The sequence below is a fragment of the Triturus cristatus genome, chromosome 7 (assembly GCF_964204655.1).
Source record: "Triturus cristatus chromosome 7, aTriCri1.1, whole genome shotgun sequence".
NCBI classification, from domain to species: Eukaryota; Metazoa; Chordata; class Amphibia; order Caudata; family Salamandridae; genus Triturus; species Triturus cristatus.
Genome location: NC_140590.1, coordinates 1,558,270,444 through 1,558,288,425, shown reverse-complemented (window position 1 = coordinate 1,558,288,425; position 17,982 = coordinate 1,558,270,444). Strand labels below are relative to the sequence as shown.

Below are 17,982 nucleotides of genomic sequence, written 5' to 3'. Positions count from 1 at the left end.
GAACATATACGGTCGCCTGCCTATTGTTTTGTGCTTAACACGCCAATAATGGGGCATCGCAGCGCCTTTTTTGGTCCATAGTGGGCTTTGCAAACTTTTCCATCTTTCGCGAGGCTGAGTGTTGTGCGATACGTATGGAATGGCTGTTAGTTATCCCAGAGATGCCTTCAGTTCAGAACGGGCCTGGGTCTCAAAGAGAGAACTCGGATCATGGAGGATCTCGTGTGATAAAGAGGTGACTTCATTGCTGCCTGGGCCTGAGGACAAGAGAGCTACCCCCCTCCCCAGCATGAAGTGCACCTTGGCGTGTTCACACGTGCTAGAGAGATAGCGTCAGTGTGCTGAATGAACATGGGGGGGGGGGGGGGGGGGGGGTGACAAGAGTTACTCCTTAAGTTAACTCTCCCCATGCCCAGTGTTGAGGGTGGGGGCTGATTTGAACATGCAAGTACAGGGTTGGATTCAGATAAAAAAAAAAAAAAAAAATCTGCCTGGGCACGCTAAAAAACAATGATAGGCATAGCCAAAAGGTCTTGCCTTTGGGACCTTAGAAGTGTTTAGTCATGCAGCAGTTAATGTTGTTGCAGTAAGGATATTGTGCTGCATAACTAAATACTCAAGGTCCCAAAGGCGAGACCTATTGGCTATGCCAATGCTTGTTTTTACACTGCGAGTACCTCCAAGGTCTCCCCTAGGTGTTCCCAGGGTGGGTGTGAGTGTTGGGGTTGAGTCAAGCAACTGTAAGCAGGTCCCAATAAAAGATGTTTTATAAACCCTGGAGAGTGAAAGCTGCCCATTTTATTTTTACCCAGTGTAGAAAATTCACTACAGTCAACTTTGCTGCTGGGAGCACTGAAGTAATAACCAAAATCGTTTTAGCATATTAGGTGCCCGGGGTCTCCCCTCGGTGCCCAGTAGGAACTTTATAAAACGTTTTATAAACACTGGTGAGGAAGAAATTGCTAATTTAATTTTCTCCATTGAAGATACTTGGGCCTCATAGGCTAACATAGCAATATTTTGTGAACACAACTATTACTAGGAAAGTATGAAAATAGCATTCAAAGACTTAACAGAATGGTTTTGATAAAACCAAGATTGCTCGTTGGATTTATCCTAACTTATACAGAAAGCAAGTCAACACTTTCGTCTATGACCCAAAATCCAGCCTTTCAGCAGTCTTCCTCGATTGGTCAGTGCTAACAGGCTTATCAGGGCTGCCTTGATTAGGTAATAAGTGGCTACCCAGGGGAAAGGCTATCTGCTTGAGAGAGCTCTGCAGCTACTTCAGGAATGCCAGGCAGGGGAGAGGGGTCATAAAGCATGAGGCTTCAAAGGAGGATAGGACCGGTAGGGAATGCCAGGCCTACCTACCCTAGTCCCCTGTGCCCCAGCCAGCTAGCAGGTTTAAGGAAAGAATTTGCAGATGTTAAAGGGGGATGACAGCTATGGAAATGAGCCACACAGTTGGTTTAGTTAGCTCTTGCTGCTCTGCTGAGAATTCAGCAATGATGGATTTTGGAGGAATAGTGCTTTCTGGGACAAGAGGATGCCACACTTGGAGAAAGTGGTCATGCGCCTGGGTGACACTGCATCCCATTGGTCAGTGGTGTGTCCCCTCCCCTTTGATGACCAGAAGCGGAGATTAAATATGCGAGATGTGCAAAGCCTCTCAGTTCTGCTGCCTGAAACGACAAGAAGGTGCAATGTCCTGCTGAAACCTGACCCGGACCCAAGGGCCTGCCTTTTGACGACTGCACCATCTGGGACTACAGCTCTGATGACTTTGCCTTGATTCAAGAAGTAAGGAGTGGACGCCCTGCAACTACAGGTCAACATAGCTAACTGCCCTTTCTCCAGTCAAAGTCCCCCTCCTGAAGTGCGTCCAGTGGAGTTTAAGGGGCTGACCAAGTGCATTATGGGAAGAGATGCCCAGGCCTGCCAAGGGCTATTTAGGAGATTACAGACCCTTGGAACCAACCAGGAGACCTTCTGGAAGGACGTCCAGAACTTTGGGGAACTTTTTGGAAAAAGCTCCATAAAATCACCAACCCGACAACAAAAGCCAAGCCAGCCACCTTCAACTGTGTCTCGGATTCCAGCTTCGTCCTGCTGAAGAGCTCCGGAGGTCTGACTTCCAGAGTTTGACCAGGAGCTCCCTGAAGGTCAAGCCGACAAACCCTCTCCGAATCCAGACTGGTGGAACGCAGCAAGGGCCCTCGGCAGAAAAAGTTCCAGAAAGGCGCCTCAGTCCAAGGGTGAAAATTAGACTGAGGCCTAATGCACGGGGTATTGGAGCAGGTATCCATTGCAGTCAGCCTCAACCTGTCCCAGTCAGGCACAAAAAGATCACCAGAAGTGGCACTATTGGTGCCCAAGCACTAGAAAGTATTTATCCTTTAAAAAATTCACACCTCTGGTTTCCTACACTGGATTTTCATGGTTTTGGTGTCATTTTAAAAGATGCAAATTCCTGTGAGCATAAATTGGTGTGTATTTTTATTGCGTTGTGTCTTACTTATTGTACTGTATTGGTGTTTTTGAAATGCTTTACATGCCTATCTCCCAAGTTAAGCCTTATTGCTCAGTGTCAGCCAACAAGGAACTAATTTAGAGAGACCCTCTTTAGGACACAGTGTGGTACTGCTATTAGGTGCCTACATACCCCTCCCAATAACCCACCTTCCAACAGTTACCACAACCTTTCAAGTTGCGTTAGTATACATACAAATACAACAGAATCTGGCCTATGACTAAGTGACATACAAGTGTACATAAAACAAGCATTGCATAGCCAATAGGTCTCGCTCTTGGGACCTTATAAGTATATTTACTTTCGCTATAATTGCGGCACGTAAAGCTCGGGTGCCGCGATTATAGCAAAAGTAAAGAAATAGAAAAAAAACATCCATTTCTTTACTTTTGCTATAATCGCGGCACCCGCGCTTTACGTGCCACGATTATAGCAAAAGTAAACATACTATTTAGATCCCAAAAGCGAGACCTATTGGCTATGCCAATGCTTGTTTACTTTCCGCGCAGGGGAGGGGGGCCTGCGAGATTCCCTTGCGGGAGCGTGCGACCATATGGCGCCGCGCGCCCCCGCAAGGAAATCGCCAGACGTGCATGCGTTGCCATTGCAAGCAATGCAACGCATGCAGGTTTTTGTCCCCAAAGCTGTGCTGATGGCATTAGGTCTCTCTCCTATGCAGCGCATGCGAGACCTAAAAAGTAGCTGTAAGTAAACATGCAAATGACGTAAGGTCACACTTACCTGAAAAATCTTATATGAAAACAGTCCAGCATGTGAATACAGTTAAAGTGTTTGCACATATTAATATACTCATGTAAAAGTTTAAATAGTGAGAGCATGTGAACCCCTTCATGTTTATATGTTGTTCCTTAATTAGGTCTTCAGACTATGAAAACAACTCATTCAAAACAGTTTATTTCGACCATAATCACAAAAAGTTTACAATTAATTACTTCTCACAATAAAGTAGACAATTACAAACACACACGGCATCGTTAAAACTAAACCTAAGAGAAGATAGTCACAAATTCTAGATATCACGGAGGAGCTTCTGAATCACTGACAATTCAATTATTTCATCCATTATGAAACCACTCAATATTCTGCTACAGGCTCTTAAAAAGCCTCATATCTAACTGGTCTTTAAATTGAAGGAAGTTTGCCTCGGTGCAGAGAAATACGGAGGCGACTAACAAACCATTGACAAAGCCAATAGCCCCGACTTGTAGGTATGATGTTACTTGTTGTATTATATCTAGATGCACTGACAAACAGCAAAATACAAGTCGAGCGGCACACTATGCTAAGCACAGGTTTTTAACTTTAAGTGTTTTAAGCCACGCCCTGAATTATATTGACCACGCCCTTTTGTGAGACCCTGTGGTTTTTTCATCCCACTTAAAGCCCTGGGTATATACAGAGATGGTTCACTCACTTCGCCCGAATCTGGTGACCATTGAGGGATCCCTCTGTGAGCGCAAAGGACGTCTTGTGTAAAGGCAAGAGTCAATCCATACTTTTTTTTCCTACCGTAACCCTCCACCAGCACGGGCTCTTCCCCACTGAACTAACGAACTGCGGGTTACTCATGGATCACCTTTAGAAACACGTGTGCGTGGAGCTTTCTTGCTGGCATACACACCCGACCAAGCGACAAGCAGCAGTGCTGCGCAGCAGGCACATTGACCGTTAATGCTATCATAGGAGAATTCCAGTTTGAACCTGCAGATTACAACACAGGCTCCGCGGCATTAGAGGGCCCCTCCTACACCTCCCATAATAATGCGCACAGCCTGGGGGCAGACACTGGAGTGTGCAGACAAACAAGGAAATGAGCCCTCCACGCCGGCCCAGCGTGAGCCTCACTCTCCTGCAGCGAGGCAAGCACCGCAGGAAATCCTGCGTCGTGAAATGTGCGGCAGAGGACCCACTCCCATTGACCTTTATATTAAGCACATATCTCAACAATCCTTTGTTAAAAACAATAACCGCATTTTATTATTATTTTTTTATAGACTGGTGTTAGTTTGTTCGTATTACAATCCAGCACGTAGCAGGCATTATTACGATATACTATCGATACACATAGCATAGTCTTCCAAATAGCGCTGTCGGCAAGCCGCCATGCTAAAGAGCGCACGTTCGCACGTGTGTGGGGTTGTGTTAAGTGGCCACCTTTAAATTACACACAACTTTGCTTCTAGCTAATTGTTTTCCTTCCTTCTCTACAGTCACTCTACGTTCTTGCCTCATACATGCCAATAGACCCGATTTTGGCAGGAGAATCCAGATTTTTTTTAACCAAAATGTATCTTTGTTTTTGCCTGTCTCCCGCATGAATTTGCCTCTTTCAATAGAAGTCAAGGGGGGGGGGGGGGGGGGGGAATACATTCTCCCGATTTTTAATCTCTCCCTTCCTTCTTCTAAACGGTTACCATGTGTGCCCCTCCACAACCCAATACCTCATAACCAACGGGTGTCTAAGCAAAGGCTACACTAGCACTGCAGGCATGTAGGTGTCGCTCTACATGTAAAGAGAGGCTGCTGCTCGTTAGTAATATTGAGTTGGTCAAAAAAGTGGTTGGTATAGGAAAAGAAAACACATTTTAACGTGTTGGATTTCACAATAAAAACAAATGTATCATTAAAATGGATAACAGCAAGGACAAGTTTGAAACACATGGCTCCATAAAGATAAGAAACCTTTGACAGGAGGAAAGCAGGCGAGCCCGTCCAAGTGGGCCGTCTGAAAAAGCCAAAAGTACACGCCATAAAAAGCTCTTTTCCAATGGCTGGCCACCGTTTAGCATAAACGGTGACGCCAGCCAATGGAAGATAGAGGCGGGACTTAAAGCGCTTTACATAAGTTACTCAAAGTCATTACATCTCACCGAGCGAGTTGCCCATGTGCGCAGGCACGGCAGCCGAGACCTAAAAAGGTCTAAATGTGGTCCGGCTTAAGTGGTGTTTCTTCCCATTGTATGCTTACTGAGAAACTTCCCGTCTTGAATATGTAACAGGAAAGAAATTCAGCGCAGCAAGAACGTTCTAATTGTAGTTTGTAAGTGTAGCATGAAAAGTCATTAACACAGAGAAAAGATGCAGGAAATGTATGTAATCTGGGTGGGACATAACGGAAAAACAGGAAGCTTTTTCCTATTGTTCATATTGTATTAGTTATGGAAATTAGCCAAAATTAGTATTATAAGACTAGACTCCTACTGTGTGTAAATTGAGACCGACTTGTGCTTAGACCTAAAAAGGTCTAAATGTGGTCCGGCTTAAGTGGTGTTTCTTCCCATTGTATGCTTACTGAGAAACTTCCCGTCTTGAATATGTAACAGGAAAGAAATTCAGCGCAGCAAGAATGTTCTAATTGTAGTTTGTAAGTGTAGCATGAAAAGTCATTAACACAGAGAAAAGATGCAGGAAATGTATGTAATCTGGGTGGGACATAACGGAAAAACAGGAAGCTTTTTCCTATTGTTCATATTGTATTAGTTATGGAAATTAGCCAAAATTAGTATTATAAGACTAGACTCCTACTGTGTGTAAATTGAGACCGACTTGTGCTTTTCTTATAGCATGTCGCTCCCCCAGCTGTATTACTCTGGCATGTGCAATAAACCCGTTTGTACTCCTTTTGTTGCAGATGTGGCGATTTAATGACTTTCACAGCTTAATGGCCCCCCTCTCCGACACGTGACTTTTGCGCCAACAGATGCATCAGGATTTCTGGCGCACCTGTCAATCTTTGCGCCACGGTGTGCCATATTGTAAATACGGCGCATCCATAGTGGGGCATGGGTCATCTCTACAGATGCATCGCTTACTTGCTAGTCTGTCCCTGAGTTTAAGATGCTCTATCCTGCTCACTGATGGAAATCCACATCACGATGCATGTGGCATGTCACAAACACTAGTGATGGAGAAAATTAACAAAACCAGGAACCCAAGATTCTGAAAAGCAAGGTTGATACCTCTTCCAACACCCACTCCCCCGCGGGGAGCTCCACATCTGTAGCCTTCCATAAAGTACTTGCCTCAACATTTTGAAGAAACGAAACAGTGGAGCAGAGTGTCATCACCGAAAACAAAATCTAGTATTCCAACTTGTGAGCTGCTGTTTGATCGGTCTCTCGGAAGCACCGGTATATCAGGCGAGTAACTTAGCCCAATTATGCAGGTCACAATCAAAGTTTGGGAGGATGGCTGTGAACTGAGCGAATGGCATGGCACAGTACCGTGGCTACTTGTCACCCTGAGGAGAGCCCCTCTGTCTTCCCCTCCCATTGGTTAAATAGCCACCTCGAGGACAGGTTTTTGCGCATTTAGATTAATTGCCAAGGGCAATTCTGCCAACCAAAGAGGGCAGACAGGAGTCAGTACATGGGAAGGGATCTGCAGGAGCTTGTACGTGGGCATGCACAGGCGTCAGTACATGGGAAGGGGTCTGCAGGAGCTTGTACGTGGCACTGCTGGCACCCCGCTCTGGTGCTTGGACTTTTGTTTACCAATATGCATTCAAATATCCATTGCCACGCCTAATTGTACCTAAAGATCCAATGAGATCGACCTTTAATCACCATTTGCTTTAACATTTCTTGAAAATATCGATAACCCTGTAACAAACTTTTCATGTCTAGCCAATCACCAGTAACTCAAACAATCTGCTATTCTTTGTACCATTATCTACGAATTCCTTAAAATGCCATAGTAGGAAGACCCAAGCCCTCATGCAAGAGTTTTTTAATGCTATCCAGCTATAAATCAGTTACTAATATGATGTACATTCAAGTAGCCAGTTCAACACAGAGAAGCCGAATTGTACCCCCACCCCACGTGTATAACGGACGTAGACCACGAACCTAATTAAAAGGCAGCGAAGGTCTGTACATGGTCATGGGCGATCAACAGGACAAAAGCGAGTTGGGAACAGTTAATTAATGTCTTTGTGCGCTTAACAGTTAGTAGGCAATGGGTACCTTAAACATACGGAGAGCCAGCAACCCACAGCCGCCAGAGATTAAGACCTGCCTGGACGTTAAGAAATCTTGCCCTCGGAGCCTGTCCCCGTGGAAATCCCGAAAACCCCATGAGCAGAGATCCGTCGCTCTGCAGAAGCAGGTCTTTACAACGCTGCGCAGTGAGCATGCATTTTAAAGCCGGCTGAAAAGGGGACAGGCCCAGTACAAAATAAGCAGGCCCGTTGCAATACATCATGGACGCAGCCTGCCTTTCTTCTATTTCAGGTACAAAAACGCTGGATACAGAGGGCTTACCAATTACGAGGCAGACTAGAATGTCGGGATACGGGCTGAACGGCACCTTCTAACTCCCCGTCCCTGTCCGAGGCGCGCAAGCTTTGGCTGCGAATGGCGGCTAATGGCTGCCTACGAGCACAATGACGCCAGATCCTCGTTCCGGCCGCTTAGCGACACTTTCACGACCCTCCCAGAGGACGCTCTTTACGACACCAATACGTAGACTACTGCAGCTCTCTATCGTGGACCCTGAGTGGCGGTTGGAAACGCAACAGAAAACTGCGACGTAGCTCCACCCCCGCCGCCATTTTAGGACGTTTGTTGCAATAAACCTATCGAAACAGGAGGTGCGATAACATGGTGGAAGCTTTGCTTTACGTTTTCTCGCTTAATTAAGGTACACTCACATACGAACGTCAGAGTTCACCGTCTTTCTACATGTGTTTTTTAACGGAATAAAGCATCGCGGATACGGTGGGTAACTAGTCCAATTGAAGACGTTATTTTACGTTTTCATATTCTCAAAAATCACTTTCTTTCATGAACAATTGGTGAAAGTCATTTTGACGTTTCGTACAAATATTGTTAATCGTTATAAAGCATTAGAGATTAAGGGGCAGCCTTACGTGTCACTTTGCGTGGAGACATCATCTTTTTTTTTTACAGTTTTGTTTATATAGAGCGGACTCGATCCGAAGGTGTTAAATTACATGAGCCTCTGTTTCATTTACGGTTGCCACCTGACTGGTTTTATACCTGCACCAACCGGAATTTTATGTCCTAGCCCTATAATATTGAGCAAAATCACTTAAAAAGACGGGTATTTTTGATCTTTATCTTTACATACTTCCATCTGGAAATATAAATGGCACTTTTAACCCCTTGTGTGCCCATGTCGAGCTGGACTCGTCATGGGCCGCGGTTGCGCTGTGGCCATGACGAGTCCAGCTCGTCATAAACCCCGCCCGCTAATGTAACGGCCGGCACAGGGCGGGGAAAGGGCGTGGCACACAAGGGGTTAATTGTTTTCAAGAGCTGTGTTAATGATCCATGTGTAATGAAGCGAGGAATCCGTGGTTTATATAAAAATAATTCTTCTTTATTTAAAGTGCCATGGAAGGACCCACTGGTGCAAGAGCCAAGGCATCCAACTCAGTCAACCTCCAACCGCTTCTCAGCCTTTCAAAAACAAGCTCTTGCATCAGTGAATTCCATATTACACAAGCAAATTCCAAATGATATAAACAATAAGGTAATGACATAAGTAACTCTAAACTCTATCATAGAGATAAAGAAAAGACACAATACCACATGTATCCTTTTAATAAAACTAAATAAAACAATTATTCCAAAATATAATCCTCAAATTTCTTAGGCATCCTAGAATTCCTCTTTTGTAACACAATTTTCTTCAATCGAGGAATCCACAATTTCTTGTGCATTGGATTCAGACACCTTAGATTCAGTCTGACATGCACCAGGTATATTGAATTCTTCAACACTCATGTGATCTTGAGGAATAGAATTACAGGTGCCAATCTTATCAAACCACACATCACCATCTTCATCTTTTCCCCAAAAACATTCTTGCCCCGGTTTAAGAACAACAACAGAGCTTTTGCTCCACCAGCCCTTGTCCTTTAATAGAACTGCAGTATCAGTCACTCTTTCGACTTTGAAGGGAAGAGTGAATTTGGATGAACCCTTACGATTCAATGTTGGTTTAATAATACGTACCCAGTTGCCAATTTCCACACTTTTACTCTTTGTTTTATGACACAAATCATGATAATTTTTTCCAGAAATGCGAGAAGCTGTTATATTCCTTCTGGCTTTGGCAATAGACAATTCATAAGTTTCCCTTCCAGTTTCTTTTTTAGGTCCCGCTGAGGCCAGCGCATGCGCTGGCTCGGAGAGACATTTTGTAGTTGGGATTTTTAAAGTGCTGCTTGTGGCCTAAAGCTTGAGTGCACGTGAGCTTGCTTGCCACACAGCGCTCCCGTCCAAGCGATCGCGATCACTTTCGCTTTGATCGTGATCGCTATTACTTTCGTTTTCACGGCCGTGTGGCCATTACTTTTACGGCCGCGCTGCCGAATGCTTGTTTTAAAATTGTTGCCGTACTCTTTACTTCCACCTCTTTGTTAGGCTCACTCCTCCAATACCGCCACCCCCAGCCGTGCGTTTGTTGCCGTACTCTTTACTTCCACCTCTTTGTTAGGCTCACTCCTCCAATACCGCCACCCCAGCCGTGCGTCTGGTTACTCATCTAGACTATTAATAAAAGCATGTCCCGCGAAACTGGTCCCCATAATGACATATGGTGACACAATTTGGTTACCATATCGTAAAAAACCTTGTTATTATTGTTTCCTGCTTGTGTCTTTAGTACTTGTTTATTTTGTAGTACAAAAGGGGGTGGCGATGGACGGAGCATCAGAACCAATCAAACACTAACACCCAGTCAACAGATCTGGGTTTGATCCATCACCGTTTTTTAGCCCATTCTGCCACCCCAGTTCAGACATGGCCATATGCAAATCAGTCTGACCCTGTGCCTCATGGGAACAGTCCAGCCCGAACTGCCAAGCCATGCCTTCCCTGGACCGGAAACAAGCTTCCTAGGACCGGTTTCTGGCATTTCAGCCGTCTTCAGCCAGGCTTGCTTGAATCCAGTGGCAAAGTGAGCAAGGGACTCACGTCTGAGCATACCCTGCCAAATTATGGCGAACAAAGCGGTACAAAAGGGGGTGGCGATGGACGGAGCATCAGAACCAATCAAACACTAACACCCAGTCAACAGATCTGGGTTTGATCCATCACCGTTTTTTAGCCCATTCTGCCACCCCAGTTCAGACATGGCCATATGCAAATCAGTCTGACCCTGTGCCTCATGGGAACAGTCCAGCCCGAACTGCCAAGCCATGCCTTCCCTGGACCGGAAACAAGCTTCCTAGGACCGGTTTCTGGCATTTCAGCCGTCTTCAGCCAGGCTTGCTTGAATCCAGTGGCAAAGTGAGCAAGGGACTCACGTCTGAGCATACCCTGCCAAATTATGGCGAACAAAGCGGTACAAAAGGGGGTGGCGATGGACGGAGCATCAGAACCAATCAAACACTAACACCTAGTCAACAGATCTGGGTTTGATCCATCACCGTTTTTTAGCCCATTCTGCCACCCCAGTTCAGACATGGCCATATGCAAATCAGTCTGACCCTGTGCCTCATGGGAACAGTCCAGCCCGAACTGCCAAGCCATGCCTTCCCTGGACCGGAAACAAGCTTCCTAGGACCGGTTTCTGGCATTTCAGCCGTCTTCAGCCAGGCTTGCTTGAATCCAGTGGCAAAGTGAGCAAGGGACTCACGTCTGAGCATACCCTGCCAAATTATGGCGAACAAAGCGGTACAAAAGGGGGTGGCGATGGACGGAGCATCAGAACCAATCAAACACTAACACCCAGTCAACAGATCTGGGTTTGATCCATCACCGTTTTTTAGCCCATTCTGCCACCCCAGTTCAGACATGGCCATATGCAAATCAGTCTGACCCTGTGCCTCATGGGAACAGTCCAGCCCGAACTGCCAAGCCATGCCTTCCCTGGACCGGAAACAAGCTTCCTAGGACCGGTTTCTGGCATTTCAGCCGTCTTCAGCCAGGCTTGCTTGAATCCAGTGGCAAAGTGAGCAAGGGACTCACGTCTGAGCATACCCTGCCAAATTATGGCGAACAAAGCGGTACAAAAGGGGGTGGCGATGGACGGAGCATCAGAACCAATCAAACACTAACACCCAGTCAACAGATCTGGGTTTGATCCATCACCGTTTTTTAGCCCATTCTGCCACCCCAGTTCAGACATGGCCATATGCAAATCAGTCTGACCCTGTGCCTCATGGGAACAGTCCAGCCCGAACTGCCAAGCCATGCCTTCCCTGGACCGGAAACAAGCTTCCTAGGACCGGTTTCTGGCATTTCAGCCGTCTTCAGCCAGGCCTGCTTGAATCCAGTGGCAAAGTGAGCAAGGGACTCACGTCTGAGCATACCCTGCCAAATTATGGCGAACAAAGCGGTACAAAAGGGGGTGGCGATGGACGGAGCATCAGAACCAATCAAACACTTACACCCAGTCAACAGATCTGGGTTTGATCCATCACCGTTTTTTAGCCCATTCTGCCACCCCAGTTCAGACATGGCCATATGCTTTACTCTTCCCCAAAACTGCCCCCGGGCTGGTGCTTCCCACAAAGTTCAACCGGAAAAACAAAAGAAACACAGGATACTTATGTCACAAGTGTTCTACTGAAGCTATAGTTCTACAGGGTGCTCCGTTCACCAATCTCCCTAGGTCACCAGGGTGAGTGCGAGGTATTCAGGACTGGTATAGGAGAAAAGAGGAGGGGGTGGTGCAAAAGTTACGTTCAAAGCGTGAGGGTTTCTAACTGTTCCACAAACCCAGGAAACCCTTTCCCTCCAACCTCTTCCTCTACCCTTCCCTCCACGTCACTTGCCTGGGGCTACGGCCCGCGGGGACCGTAGCAGTGGGTATCTCGGTGTCCTGATGCCTCTGGGGATCACCGGATACTGGAGCGTGATGGGTTGAGTGCCTCTCCTTCGGTACTGCTGGGCCGTCCTCCTCGAGTCTCGCATCAACGTTCGGCGTCCCGCCAGTCTCTCCTCCTCTGTTCCGCTCCCTTTCACGCTCCTCTTCTCCTTCTTCCTCCGCTTCTTGCTCCTCCTTCTCACCGGCACGCTCCTTTTCTCCCGAGGCCGCTCCTCCCTTCATCCCGGAAGCTACACTCCTTGCTGAATCGACAGAAGCTACACCGCTCACCGCTGCATCGACGGGCGTCCCGTCGGGCGCCATCTTGAAGTTCCCGGCGTCCGATTCCTCCTTATCACAGGCACGTTAACTTTGCTTTAGGCGCGGGTAGATTAAGTGAATTGCCCAGGATCACAGTGTTTTAAACCAACATCGGGACTCCAATCCGGTTCCAGAAGCGGCAGCTGTAGCCCTAAGCCAGATATCATCCCCACCCTTTTCCTGTTAAGCTCACAATGTGCACACGATTCTCCTCCTTTCACCTGCACGCTTCACCCATCCCAAGGCACTTAATCGCCACCCGTCTTGCACAATACGGCCAATGCAGCATCTCTCCCTATAACTTTCTCCCTTTTCACCCCATGTTCCTTCTCCCACCCGTGCCCTCATATTGATTCACCCACCTGCTCTCTGTGATCCCTCACAACCCCACTTCCTGTTGCTCTGCCCTCCAGTGTTACTGTTTTCTTTTATTTTTCTTCAACTGGGACCGGCAAACAAAATCTATTTTGAAAAAAGTGCTTCTCATTCCGTTGGTGCATGCATGCTTGGGGCTTGCTCCTGTAAAATACACAGCCGACAGTGTATGCCTCTTCGTCTCCTTTTTTTTTTTTTAAAGCAGTGCTGCACAGCATCTGGGATGCTTTTACGCAGATCTCAAAACGTTAGCAAAGCTGATAGGGTCCAGGGGCAAGATATATTGGCTTTGCCAAGAGTTGTTTTTGTAGCGATGATGATAAACTCACCTTTTCTGACATCTGCGACAGGCCCATTCACCTCGATGAAATCTCGCACTCATCAGCAAATTTCACATTGAGGCGTAAACTGAAGTTCTTTGGTGTGGCGATCACTTCTATGTCTTCTCTGTGGAAATGTGTTTATCACACATGTTGGTGATATGAGAGAGCCTTCAGTTTCTATGTATCACGTTACAGTTGTTTTTACTACACCCTGTGATTTGTTTGACATGTTTGTATTGGTGATAACTTGAACAGATAGCAGCAGAATGTGCAAATAGGTCGTTTAAAGCATATAATAGTTAATGAGAGGACACTAGAATTTGATGGACGACAGATAGTCAAAACCACATAATTATACCAAAACCAATGCCACATAAATATACCCCTCATAAAACCACTCTATGCCACATAGCAACATTCAATATAAATACACTCCACACCACATAATTCCCATCAGCATAATTGCACTCAATATCACAGTTCCACGCTACATAATTCAGCTCCACACCACATAATTCAACTCAATTCACTTACACAACACACCGCCTGCATCCATTCCACAAAATTCCACATCATGCCACAAAATTCAACAGCACTCAACATAATTAAACTCCACTACATATCCCAACACAAAATACCAAACACCATAATTACATTCCGTAACAATCCCACTATACATAATTTCAGTACACTCAATACCATATAAATACTATCCACATAATTACACTGCACACCATGCCACATCATTCCACTGCTCAAATCCACTACACACCACACTATTCCACGCCACACAATTCCACAACTAAAAATGTCAATCCAACCCACATAATTCCATTCCACTCCACACCACAATGTGGCTGGCGTCCCGTGTGCGTCCTTTCTGGCCGGCTACATGATAACCTGCATCAGTTTCAAAGATATGTCCGTCAATTACTTAAGCTGCACTTGCCGCAGAAGACGATGTGGTTTCCAGACCAGTTGCAGTTGAGGTCCGCAGTCACTGGGATTAAACGTGTCAAGCCAAAAAATGTACCTTTTTTCCTGTATACATACAGGTCTGCGTCGTTCTAAAGGGATGCTATGCAAAACCACACAGAGGCTTTACATTTATATTACAGTCCACCTTCCCCGCATCCACTTTGTAATGAATTCTTCAAATGCAAGTGTGCTTTGCAGTCTAGTACCAGAAACTTCTCTTTGCTTTCACCACTGCTTAATTTGCCCCGGTGTCCGTTGCCGGTAGTCGGTGTTTCTTTTAGTGAGATCACAGCTTCTCCCCTGCCCCCACTACCCAAGTCTACAAAACTCCCAACCACGTAACACACTAGAGTGACACCAAATTCTCCCATGAGTTCACTACGGTTCTACCAACTGATGTTTTTCTTCCAGCTAATGAAACCAGAGAGGCAGTTACGTCACTGCCTTAGGTTTCATCAGCAGAAGGCTTTCCTTTTATTATTTTTGAAAGTGTACCAGTTACCTAGACACCGCATTGTTTTGTGTTTTTTTCCAACATATCGGTGTATAGATCTGTGCCAACGCGCAGTTTCCGTTAACAGTATATGTTGTTACATAGATTGCATAATGCTGTATTGCCATTGGTATGGCCTCGCAGTAATCCCATAGTTCTAGACTAACAACTGCTTGATAAAATGCACGTTAGGTCTGGATTGTGCTGACTAAAACATAATTCTGCAATTTTCCACGTCTCTGCCAATATCCACTACATGGTGAGTGAATCGTTCATGTCCGTTGAGTGTCTCATCCCTTCGCCAAATGCAGGCCCGATTTCTTTGCCCCTCCCCCCCCCCCCCTGCACGCCCGATTTACAAACACACATCTAAAAGGTAGGAAGTGTACACATGTGGGTTTAATTTTAAGTAGGTAGTACATTAGTCAGTTGTGATGGATTCACAACAATCGCAGTGGGTACTCCTTGGAGTGCAGGGCTACTCTAGATTTCTAGTAGTTGTCTTCCTTGTCCGCACTCGGGTATATCTTTTTTTTCATTAGGTGGACAATTTGCCTATGTATAGCAAAAGTACATTTGCACATTGACTTTTTTCTTCTGTTTTTCTTCAAAGAGTAAGTAGTTCTAACTCTCTCTCTCTCATAGACTCTCTCTCTCACTAACTCTCTAACTCCTTACTAACTCTCTCACTAACTCACTCTCTCACTATCTGACTAACACTCTCACTAACTCTCTCATTAACTAACTGACTAACTATCTCACTAACGGTTACACAAATACTATTTCCCAAGATTCAGCCTTTTGTTATTTATACCCCCATAACAAAAACAAAAAATAACAAGCAAGCACTAGCACATGCAGAAACAAGTTGCCAGCATTCAAAGGACAAAAGTAAATCAAGACATTATTTATGGGTAATACTTTTTTAATATGGTCTTTTACTTGTACGTCATGCTTTCTTGGTCATATATAAGGTAACAAAAATGCTTTGAACACTTATTTATTGTAACTTTTAAGCATCCTGCAAACTGATGTACAGCACAGCTTAAAAACATAGGCAAAGTCAATATCTCTAGCTAAACACTTATAAGGTCCCTAAGGCGAGACCTATTGGCTATGCCAATGCTTGTTAAACAGAGGTGTCAACAAGGATTTGGCCTGTCTACCTCTCATTAACAAGTATGGAGATTACACCAGTACATGCATTCGGGGTTATGTGGTAACTCCAAACCTTTTCTTTTAAAAATTCAAAAACATCAAGATTGCTCTCCAAAGCAGCTTGAATCCCTTCTTTTAAAAACCTATTGGCCCTTTCTACTTGACCATTTGCGCGGGGACAATATAGTGACGCTCTCTCAGAATGCACACCAAATTTATTCAAAAACAATTTCATCTTAGTGGAAATGAATTGCACCCCATGGTAGCAGGCGCACCTTCAATTCTGAAGATGTGCTCCAAGAATACAATAACTTCATCAGTAACTGGATGTTCTACAAAAGTGTAATACATCCACTTTGAAAAATTGTCAATGACAACAATTAAAAATCTCTTCTCCCTGCCTAAGGATTCATACGGACCAGAAAAATCAATAGAAATGTTCTCTCACGGACCAGCAGGAGCTTCTTGAACTGATATGGGCTGAGTAGATACTTTCCAATGTTTGTCAGATTTGACACATACAGAGCAATTATCCACCCATCTCCCAACACTTGCATCCATGCCCGGCCACCAATAGTGAACCTTGAGCAATTTTTTAGTACCAGACACTCCAGGATGTCCCGAATGAGCTAACTGGATACGTTTATTCCTGACACCAGCCGGTGGCACAAACAAATCCTGTCTCAACAAAATGCCATTTTCGAAGCTTAGTTCATCGGCAACCTGAGCAAAGCTTCTGAGAGGAATCTCTAAATTTTTACAAGGTGGCCACCCATGGATAACAAAATGCTTGACCTTGGACAAAAAGGTATCAACTGCTACGGAATCATTCTATTCTTTTTCAGAAATAGTAGAATTACACGAATCAACGGCATCAATCAATGCCACAACACATTCATGCTGATCAATGATCTCATTTTCACACTCCTCCACAGGTGGAAGTCTAGATAAACAGTCAGCAGTAACATTTTTACCTCCAGGAATGTGCTGAATTTCAAAATTAAACTCTTGCAATCTTGCAATAAGTCTTACAAACCTGGATGAAGCTTTACCGCTTCTGACTCCATCCATCATGTAAACAAGAGGCTTGTGATCAGTAACAAGAACAAAAGGTCGCCCCCACAAAAAATTCTTACGTTTTTCCACTGCCCATACACAGGCCAAAGCCTCTTTTTCGATGGTACTATAATGCCTTTCAGCCCCACGAATTCCTCTTGAAATGAACAAAAGGACTCTTTCTTTGCCATCCACAATCTGTGTAAACACAGCACCAAGCCCAATTGCACTAGCATCCACAGTAACATAAGATCTTCCTTGAGAATCAAAAGTATTGAGACCAGGTGCTTTAGCTATAAGACTTTTAACATTAGCAAAGGCTTCATCATGAACATCTGTCCAAATAAATTGAGACTCTTTTTTTAAAAGTTGTCTGAGAGGCTCAACCACAAGAGCATAACCCTTAACTAATCTTGAATAATACTTGCCCAACCCCAGAAAAGAACGCAATGAATCTTTATCTTGAGGCCTGCTAGCTTTCTCCAAAGTATTAATGAGATCTTCCTTTGGTAAAATGCCATCAGGAGTGATCCTGTGGCCCAAATAATTAATCTCCTCTACAAGAAACTTGCATTTGTCTTTACTCACTGTCATCCTCTTGCTTTCTAAGATGTTCAAAACATTGTCAAGAATCTTGTTGTGATGCTCACAAGTTTCAGCAACAATTAAAATGTCATCCTGAAATGACTGCACACCACTCAAACCCTGAAACAGGCTCTCAATTAATTTTTGAAAAACACTAGCCGCTGAGGCCAACCCAAACGGCATTCTCAAAAACCTATAAAGACCAAATGGAGTGATGAATGTTGTGAGATCTTTTGAAGACTCATCAAGAAGCTCTTGATGGTACGCTGATTTAAGATTGATTATGGAGAAAAACTTTGCACCATTAACAGCTGCCAACATTTCCTGAATTCTGGGTAAGGGATAAGTGTCTACCACAA

The 17,982-nt window shown here is 44.9% G+C and overlaps 1 protein-coding gene across 2 annotated transcripts in view; it reads right to left on the bottom strand.

The window, feature by feature from the left end:
* NCOA5 (nuclear receptor coactivator 5) overlaps positions 1-8,011 on the bottom strand; it is an 81,311-nt gene extending 73,300 nt beyond the window's left edge. The window contains exon 1 of one of the 2 annotated variants that reach the window (XM_085619357.1): positions 7,816-8,011. The gene's annotated coding sequence lies outside the window, so the exon portion shown is untranslated. The remainder of the gene's footprint in view (positions 1-7,815) is intronic. The other variant, XM_085619358.1, reaches the window with a different exon arrangement.
* Between the last annotated feature and the right edge of the window lie 9,971 nt (positions 8,012-17,982).